Raw genomic sequence first — 10156 nt, forward strand, 5'->3', positions numbered from 1 at the left:
GGTTCTCGACGTTGATAGAGCCTAAATGCCTAACCACTTTGGTTTAGGGGGTTCTCGACGTCGACGGAGCCTAAATGCCCAACCACTTTGGTTTAGGGGGTTCTCGACGTCGACGGAGCCTAAATGCCTAACCACTTTGGTTTAGGGGGTTCTCGACATCGACGGACCCTAAATGCCTAACCACTTTGGTTTAGGGGGTTCTCGACGTCGACGGACCCCAAATGCCTAACCACTTCGGTTTAGGGGGTTCTCGACGTCGACGGACCCACAACACCATAGAGTTGAAGCAACTTTGGTTTAGGGGGTTCATAAAAGAGTTCAAGCAACTAAGACAAGCAGCAACTAAGAGTTAACATACAGGTTCACAACAAACTGGTTCAGAACAACAACATATTGATTAACATAGTGGTTCACAGCAACTAAGAGTTAACATAGTGGTTCACAGCAACAACATAGTGGTTCACCACAACACCATAGTGGTTCACAACAACTTAAAGCAACAACATAGTGGTTCACAACAACTACACATCCATAGTACATAACTTAGTTCACAACAACACCATACTTCACAAAAGGTCAGCAAAGCAAGCATTCTTCTTCTTCATGTTGATCTGGATCTTGCTCTTGCTCTTCCTCTACATCTTCATTCTGACAAGATGTCCAGGATCCCCTTCAATTTTTGCTTGTTCTTCTCCTCTGACTTCAACAGTTCAGCAATCTGAATCTTTAGCTGATCCCTCCTTGCTGTGAGCTTGTCATGCCCCTTCTTGAGATCACCCATGTGAAGGAGCAGCCGGGTGTTCTCCTGGGTGAGCTTTTCCTCGGATTTTTTGAGTTCATCAACCTGGAATTGCAGGTTCCTGGTGGATGTACTAAGCACTTCCTTCTCTTTTAGATGATTAAACTTCAGGTTCCTAATGCAAGTGCCTTGAGATTCTGTCAAGTTCATCAGTACTTTATACTTCTCCTGCAGCTTGAAGATCTCTGCATCTTTCTTCCCCATCTATGTCTTCATGTCAGATACAACAACTGAATCAGAAACATGTACATTCTGCATCTTAGCCTGCAAATAGCTGAAATCTACCATCCTATCCTCTTGAGCATTGAACAGTTGGTGCTCATCTTCAACCAATTTTTCATAGTTGGCCTCTAGATTATTTTTTTTCTTCAGTCAAATGGTGAATAGTGAGTGAACTCTCCAGGTTATCCTTCCTCCTATCACTCTTGCTGTCATGATACATTTCCCATAGCTTCAACAAGGCATTCTGCAATGTAGGAGGCCACTCTAGGTCAACCCAGAGAACAACACCACAGTTGTCATCTTCCTGCAATATAAACAACCATAGCATGTGCAAAATCAATCTCCTAGGCAAATTATTTAAGCAATAAACTTTGAGCAACTAGCTTTAAACAATGAACTTTGAGCATCTTTAAACAATGTAGGACCCTAAATGACTAGCCAGTGAATTAAAAAAATTAACTTTAAGCATCTTTGAGAAACAACTTTAATAATATAGCCAACTAAAGAATGAACCTCTGACACTAAACACTAACTGAATTTGAAGCTTCTGACATTGAATCTCTCTGACCTTAAACAATCAAATAATTTGCAAAGTGAGTACTCTTGTACTACAAACAATGATTATATGCACTGCAAACGAAGTTGTTGACCAATTATAAAATTACTGGCCAAATTAAATATACATGGCAAGCATCAACACATTTTCTAATCCACTGATTAGCATCAGTAGTACTAAATGGCTACAAAATGACCCTCACAGCTACAAAATGACCATCAGAGCTATGGTACAAGAGTACTCATTAAACAATGTGCATCAGCACATGGCTAGATTAAAGAACATGAATTCTATGCACTGGACTGGACAATTCTATGCACATGGCTAGATTAAACAATACCATTAACACAGAGTTTGGACAGAATCTTACACTCATAGGACAGACTAAGAACCTCCTGCCTGTGTTAAATGCTTCGAATGTTACACGCCTCTCAGCCGCCACAACATGCTGATGGCAAAGAACTCTGGGTGCTGTCTCAATGCCAGTGTAGTCTTGGTCTTCAATGCTAGCAGGGATCTACATGAACAAAAGGAAAACAAAATCCCCAAATCAAATCAAATCCCCCCAAATCCCAAATCTAATAATCCAACCCTAACCCTAGCTCTACAACTCACCCGGTAATGCATGGCTTTGTCGTCGGAGAGGTTCATGTATTGCGCGCTTGAGTCCTGGCTGCTCTCGTCCTCCATGGCGCGACGGCGAGCCGGTTGAGGTGGCGGCGGCGGCGGGCGGCGGCGAATCGGAGAGAGGAGGGAGAGAGAGAGTGAGAGTGAGGTCGAGCGAGAGTGAGGTCGAGCGAGAGTGAGGTCGAGCGAGAGTGAGACGAGTCCGACCGAGCCCATGTAACCGACCGCACCGGCCTCGTCCTAGTCGGCGTACCGGGCACGCGCCGATTGGCCACCGTGTCACCTGACAGGTGGGCCCGGTCTGTCAGATACATGGTCAATACTCACTTATACGGCTGTCAGCCCGTTATGCATCACTTAGGCCCTGAGTTGGTACTGAACTGCGACATGCACGAGTAGTGGTACTGATTCGTGAGTAGGTGCGCAAGTGTGGTACCAACGTGCAATTAACTCGATTATGAATCATCTGACACATGGAACTTTCTTCGAAATGTAGAGTGACTAAAATACTGTTGACAAGCCATAAAAAACGAGCAACAAACGCATTGGTAAACATACATGGTGATGTGTGTAGGTGTCGTTGCTAGCAGTGGATTTATCTATCTTCATTAATGACTCAAGTAGATATGTGAACATTTCCTTAATGAGACATGAGTATGGAACCTTTAAAAAGCACACTGAGTTAGCACGCTGAGTTAGACGTTTTTCTCCATGAATAAACTTGTAAAGCACACTGAGTTATACGTTTTTTCTCCATGAATGTAAACTTGTAGGCACTTCCCCATCAAGGATGAGGGCTGACAAGGGGAAGGAGCTCTACTTCATGTTCGTGAAGCCGGAGACGAAGACGCCCAGTGGGCTGACGGCGTGGCCGGCCCTGACCAGCGTTTACAAGAGCGAGATTTTCAAGCCCGCCTTAGAGCGCCACTACACGAGCCCGAGGGCGGCCGTGCTCTGCGCGGACGCGTTCCAGAGCATGTACGCGCAGATGGTGTGCGGCCTGTGCCAGCGCCACGACGTGCTCCGCATCGGCGCCGTGTTCGCCGCCAGCCTCCTGCGCGCCATCCGCTTCCTCCACCTCAACTGGGAGCAGCTCGCCGCTGACATCGAGGCCGGCGCGCTCAGTCCGCGCGTCACCGACACGTTGGTGCGCGAGGCCGTCGCGGGCGTCGTCCGCGGGTCGGACCCCGAGCTCGCCCGGCTCATTCGGCAAGAGTGCTGCAAGGGTGACTTGGCTGGCATCGTCACGCGGATCTGGCCGAACACGAGGTACCTCGACGTCGTCGTCACCGGTGCCATGGCTCAGTACGTCCCGGCCCTAGAACACTACGGCGGCGGCCTGCCCATGGTGTCCACCTCGTACGCGTCCTCGGAGTGCTACTTCGGCATCAACCTCCGCCCGCTGTGCGACCCGTCTGAGGTGTCCTACACCATCATGCCCAACGTGGCCTACTTCGAGTTCCTCCCCGTGAACAAGACCACCGGCGAGGAGGACGCGAGCCAGCTCGTGGACCTCGCCTGCGTGGAGGCCGGGCGGGAGTACGAGGTGGTGGTCACCACCTATACCGGGCTGAACTGGTACCGCGTGGGCGACGTGCTCCGCGTGTCCGGCTTCCACAACGCCGCGCCGCAGTTCCAGTTCGTGCGCCGCCAAGACGCCGTGCTCTCCATCGAGACGGACAAAACAGACGAGGCCGAGCTGCCGAAAATATAAAATAGCACAGCTACACCGGGGCCCTCTCTATCTAGCCATCCATTCTGCGCATCGCGATTCGTGCAAACACATTTTTCTTTTTTGTTTCTCTCACATAAAACATATTTTGAAGTTCAAACCTTTGCAGCGTAGCAAAGTTTTCTATCTAGAATCTAGGATAAATCTTTTAGATTTTCTTGTCAAATATAAATATACAAAAACAATTTTTTTAATGTAAAAATCATTTTTTGTAAAAAATCACCACATATATGGGCTGAGTATGAGGCATGCCGGACATCACTGACGTGTTTGAAGAGTCCGGTGCAATCCGATCAGTGGTTCTGCGTACGTCCACCTATTCAATTTAAGAGGTCTGGGTGTGGATGCTCTAAGGGAAGACAAATAGGCCATGAGCCCACGGGAAAGTAGTAAAGGGTTCGCGCCGTTGACATTTATGCATTTTATATTTGCGACGTAGTGCGGCCTAACGCACTTGCCACTGACCCGCGCATATATTCTGGCTAGGGTTTGACATCTTTCCCCAATGGCTACGCCACCTTACACATCAGCCATCGACCTGATCCGATGTGCTACTCAAATCCGTGGCCACCACGTGGACCGAACATTCAGCATATCGACGTGGATGCATGGCGTTCTGCTGCTGCTACGGCTCTCCTAGTATGAAAGTATATGTATGAAGTTGGCGATATTGGATAGAGTTGACGACGTTGTTGGCCGTGGCCGAAAGGTGGCGGTGGAGACGAAAGATAGCGGTACTGCTTGGAACATTGTTACGTATGGTTGGTGGTGAGAGATAGTCACTCGAAGCTAATCAACTAGCTACCGGGCGTTGAAAATGACACGCATCAAATTAGCCATACAATTTGGCGTGTGGTCAACTAGGGACATACATAGTTATTCGCTTGCTAGCTAGTTGTATCTCGTGTCATGGCCGGATTGGTCGGCCTGGCCGGCCGAGACTACTAGGACTGCCGGTGCCAACGCATATGCATGGTGCGGTCCAGTCGATTCCAGGATGCACTGATCATTCAGGTGTGACCGTGGTGTGGCAGGTAGCTAGCTAGTGTCATGCATGTATGCATGTGGCTCCTATTAAGCAAACACATTGTACGCGCTACGACGGCACATCTGTTGAGGACAATGTGTAGTCCGTGGTCTGGCATGCATGTTGGACCGTGTAGGCTAGCATGCATGTGTAGTACAGTACGTAGTGTGCTAGCTACCACGCACTTCTCTTGAGAATGAGAATGTGAGAATGATATCTGCCTGACAGGACGGGGGAGCGAGGACGGCCATGCAGTCGTCGGTTTGGGCTTCGATGGTCGCCCAACTAGCTCTTCATCCCCGTCGCCGACAACCGGTCGGCGGCTCCGGTGCAAGAATGCCAAAGCACTCCGGCTCGCCATCGAGCTGTCGGAGCGCGACGCAACGGCTCAGGTGACGGCAAAGGCAAGGCGCAGCGGCACACTGAGGAGCAAGAGCAGTTGCTCTGGAGGCTGGCCGGGCCGATCTCGTCAAATGACGCCTCGAATGTCAGCGAAGGATCCAGCGCGAACAACGATGACCGTCCGGCTACGGCGCCTACATGGTAATTTCCTCCGCCCTTCTCCGTTTAATATAGTTTCTTCTTATGTTTAAGTAATGTCCAGCCGATGAGAACTTGTTATTTTGGTTGTCAGATAACTAATTTAATGTGAATTATGGACGATTTAAGTTGCATGGACATAAGTAACACAGCAAAATGAGGGATACCCGATAGAGCCCGCAGACGAACCCAGCCGCCTCGTGGACCTTTGAGGGACCGGATCAGGTGTTTGCGGCTGTAGATGAGCCTAGGCCGGCGGCGGCAACTAGCAAGGGGCGACTTCGGTGGGCGGGAAGAAGGATGGAGTGCTTGGCTAAATTGAACAGCGTTGACGACACTAATTGTGTCCCGTAGCCGAAAGGTGGCGGTGGAGAAGGAATTTATACGGTACTTAAAACATTGTTAATCATGCATCACGTCCAATTGCGGTTGGTGATTAGAGATAAGCTAATCAAGTAGCCGGTGCTGAGAATGACGTGCATGAAATCAGCCCTTCCATTTGGCGTCTAGTCAAATAAAGCATATTAGGGTTCCTTTGGCACATATCCATAGTTGACTGGAAATTAATTGGTGCGTGGCTCGTAGCCGGTTAATAATGTCTCCCGTTGTTTGCTACTAGTACTAGCTACTCCCTCTGTAAACTAATATAAGAGCGTTTAGATTACTAATTTAGTATTCTAAACGCTCTTATATTAGTTTACGGAGGGAGTAGCTTGTAGTGTCTCGTGTCATGGCAGGATTGGTTGGCCCGAGGTTGCTGATAGTGCGAGTGCCAACGCATCATGTGCATGCTGTCGCTGGCCTCTGGACCGCTAGGCCAACGGAAAGACTATTACGGGTTTGATGGACTAACAAACTTAGGTTAATGCCCTCTCGCGTCGGCCCCTCGAGTCCCTCATTCCCTCTCCCTCCTTCACCTGCCCGCCGCCACCCCAGCTGGTCGCCGGCGTCCTCGCGCGGCTGCGGTCGAAGGTATAGCAGTGAGGTCTCTACTGCCCTGTGTCTCGCCGAGGAGGTTTGGTATGCTGAGGCGGCGGCCCTGGGTGTGACAGCGGAATCGACCGTGTCTGGCGGGTGGCACCGCGGGTGTTGACTGGCCCTCCCCTTCGCGTGGGCGGCCGTGGCTCCTCACGGTGTGGTCTGCTCCAGCTGCTGCGCTACATCTGGATCCCGGCGCACCGTCTCTAGGTCCCTTGTTCGGGCCGGCCTATGGGCATGGTAGGGGAGACCTAGGAGGGGAAAACCCTTGGTCGACCTCGACGTTGACGATGTCTCCGGCCCCATTTTCCCTCCTGAGGGGCCCCTCGATTCCCACTTCCCCTTATCCCGGGTGAAAACCTTGGTTGGGTGCTGCCGAGCGACGACGGAGCTCCAGCGTCGTGATCTTCTTGAAGAAGCAACCTTGGGATGGGTGGAGTGGTGTTGATGTGCTTCCAGTTTTCTGTTGGATGTCAACGGTGGTGGGTGCGAGGTCGCCTTCCCGCTCTAGTTTTTGTGGTTCATTATTCGGCGGCGTTGTGGGGTTGCTGGGTGGTGATGGTGCTCCAGTGTTGGGCGAGCGAAGATAAGGTCCCCTCATCGGTAACGTGCGAGGAGATATGGTGGTCTCTCCTCCGTCCCCGGCCTGGCTATCCTGAGTTTTGCGACATTGCTCATCTCTGTGTTGGTATTCCTATCACCCTTCGTCTGGTGCGTCTCTACGGCCTCTGCACACGCTAATCCTTTTCGGCATGGAGTTCATCTTTGACTTGATCTTGTTTTCTTCGGTGGCAGCTATGTGTGGCCTACCCTAGTTAGCATCTTTGTTCTAGCTACCTACATTTCCTTCTTGTATCAAGTATATATCCTTGTGTGCAACAACAATGTATCCCCTATTCGGTTGATGGTTTCATTAATTTGAAGTCGGCCTTTATGCCCTTTCTATAAAAAGCAAACTTAGGTTAATGATTTATTCACTTTCTCTGTTTCTATTTTCTCTCATTCACTTGTCTTATTTGGAGCACGTGTAGAGCTTGAATTTTGCATACCCTCTTCCTTTTTTACTACCATTGTCCTGGTTTATTGCTTCCTGTCGTATTTTGTATCAAAATTTGACCATAAATTTAAATAACAAAATATTAATGCACGTCACCAAAAATTATATCGTTGGATTCATGTTTAAACATAGTTCTGAATGGTATAATTTTTTATGACATGCATTGTTATTTTTTAGTTAAATCTATGGTTAAAATTTGACACAAATACAAAGAGACCAATAAATGAGGATGGCCTCTCTTTTTTATATAGGCAAAATACCATGTAAGCAACTTGTAGCCCACTATTGCATTTGCGGGAGAGGAAGGGGCCAACGACAGATGGGGAGAACATTAACTAACAACAATTAAGCAATGATAGTTTTTTTAAGCAGAACAACCGGATGGGCACGGGCATGCAAAAATTTGATGTATACCTTTTTTTAACACACACTAGCCTATGAGTATCTTTGTCATCTTTGAAATACTTAACCGACACAATATTTTGAGACTTACGAAGTCAGAGCACCAGTGCCATGAGTAGGGACTTGAATTCTGGTGGATTGGTTCTACCATAAAGATACACTTAGTTCGAGTAACAGTTTTATGCCTAAATAAATAATTCATATGTATACATGTACAAGGCCTAATTTTCGCAAAAAAAATGTACAAGGGCTAATTCGATGGACAGGTTGATACCCGTTGAAAGTTTGAAACTAACAGAATTCTTCTGACGCCAAATGTTGAATAACTGCGAGCTAAATCTCTTTCACCAATTGATTCTTGTGGCATCCTGATCCTGGGTCCATCCATGTCTGCACTCAACCCAACGCATTGGATCCATCCATCAGCGTGGCATCCTCGCGAAATAGTCCTTGTAGCACTGCTGCACCTGCATGTCCACCGCCCGGCCCCTGGTCACCACGAGGTACACCATCACGGAGAAGACGGCCAAGCCCGCGGCGGCCGCCGACCCGAGCACCGCCAGCAGTATCACCAGCCACGACGACGACGACGGTGACGTGCTCTGATCGTCCTTTTGACGTCGTGTCCCGCCGTCCGCGTCGTCGGGGAGTGCGTCCACGGTCAGTTCCCAGTCATGCACGCCCACGACGAGGTCCCGGACCGTGGAGGCAAAGAACCCCACCAGCGCAGCCTGGGTGGGCAGGCGGTCGGCGAGGTCCAGCGGCGCGTCGAGGAGAGCTTCTGTGTCGTTGACGGGCGGGTCGCCGGCAGCCGCGTCATGGGCGTAGACCGAGAGGCGGTGCGCGGCGGCGTCGTACTCGATCCGCATGGCGAGCTGGGTGGTGTCGGCACCCAACGACGAACGGTTGGGCGTGATGGTCACGTTCAGGCCGACGCCGGGCGGTGGCCGCGGCCCGTACGAGCTCACCGTGCTGACCTCAACGGCAAAGAGGCCGTTGGTGGCGCTCAGCAAGGCGGCGGGCAAGGCCGAGCCGTTCGTTCCGCGGCGGGGCCCGTGCCTCTCGTTCCTGCTGTTGAGCGGCGGGAAGCTGTCGAGGAGCACCACGAACGACACGGCGTCTGAGCCGCCGCCGTCCACGTCCACCGTGAAGGTCGTGTTGAAGGACGCCTCCTCGCGGACGTCGTCGTCGTCCGGGGCGACGCGCCAGAGCGCGACGGGGCGGTAGAGGAGCACGAAGCCCTCGGACTGGTTGAACTCCGGGAAGATCTGCGCGTCGAAGAGGAACGTGGCCGGTGCCAGCATGGAGGAGTTGGTGGCCACCACGACGCCGTCGGTGGTCGCCTTGCCGTCGAACACCGGGAAGCTGTAGTAGCTGTAGCCGGAGAAGGACGCGACGGCGGCAGAGAGCTGCAGCAGGAGAAGCAGAAGCAGCGGGACTGCTTGGCGGGAGCTTGGCGGCGCCATATGCCAAGTAGGTGTACGCATCCAGTGGCCATGGATTTTATAGCCTACCATGTCCATTCGCCATGTGTAGTGTGGAGGTCACCACCGAGGTGTCAAATCGCAGCGCGCGCGGGTGCGTTTGGCCGTACGTCAACGGCCGGCGCGAATCCAGTGGTTCAACTTGCCGTGGGCTCGTGGCCTATTTGCCTCTGCTTTCCATGATCTCATGGAGAGGAATGGAGGAGGCGATGGCAGTGACGTGCACTTTGAACATGCGACAAGTGGCAATTGATCGAGAGAGCATATCCATCCTGAACAAACATACCTACAGAGGATGCCGTGCTCAGGTCGCGGAGTCGGCTGAATCTTGTAAATCATCTTGGAATCGGTACGGGCAGTTTTTAGAGCAACTCCAACACACGTACCCATTTCGTCCGCCGCCGTCTGTTTGGGTCGTTGCGGACAAAAGTGCTAGCCTAAAGCACTGACCCATTCCCAATACGTGTCCGCATCGCGTCCGCGTGGTTTCATTTTCGGCTGAAATGCGTCGGCCGCCCAACTACCGCGGTCATCTTTATTAATGACGACTGCCGACCACAGCCCACGTGTCAGCGACGGCGGCCAGCCCTTTTTAATCTGAACGTGCGGTGGGGGGCGTCCTCATCCGCTTCCAGACGCCCCCGTCCCCATCTCGCCACCCAGTGTGCTCCCCGTCGACGACAAACCCTAGCCACCGCCATGGGCTTCTTCTCCAGCAAGGGCAAGGGCAAG

General features: G+C 51.1%; 1 pseudogene; it reads left to right on the forward strand.

Moving 5' to 3' along the window:
* Positions 1–3009: 3009 nt before the first annotated feature.
* LOC123175602 (probable indole-3-acetic acid-amido synthetase GH3.9) lies at positions 3010–6481 on the forward strand (annotated as a pseudogene).
* The last annotated feature ends 3675 nt before the right edge of the window (positions 6482–10156 follow it).

Source organism: Triticum aestivum, unplaced genomic scaffold (assembly GCF_018294505.1).
Source record: "Triticum aestivum cultivar Chinese Spring unplaced genomic scaffold, IWGSC CS RefSeq v2.1 scaffold169807, whole genome shotgun sequence".
NCBI classification, from domain to species: domain Eukaryota; kingdom Viridiplantae; phylum Streptophyta; class Magnoliopsida; order Poales; family Poaceae; genus Triticum; species Triticum aestivum.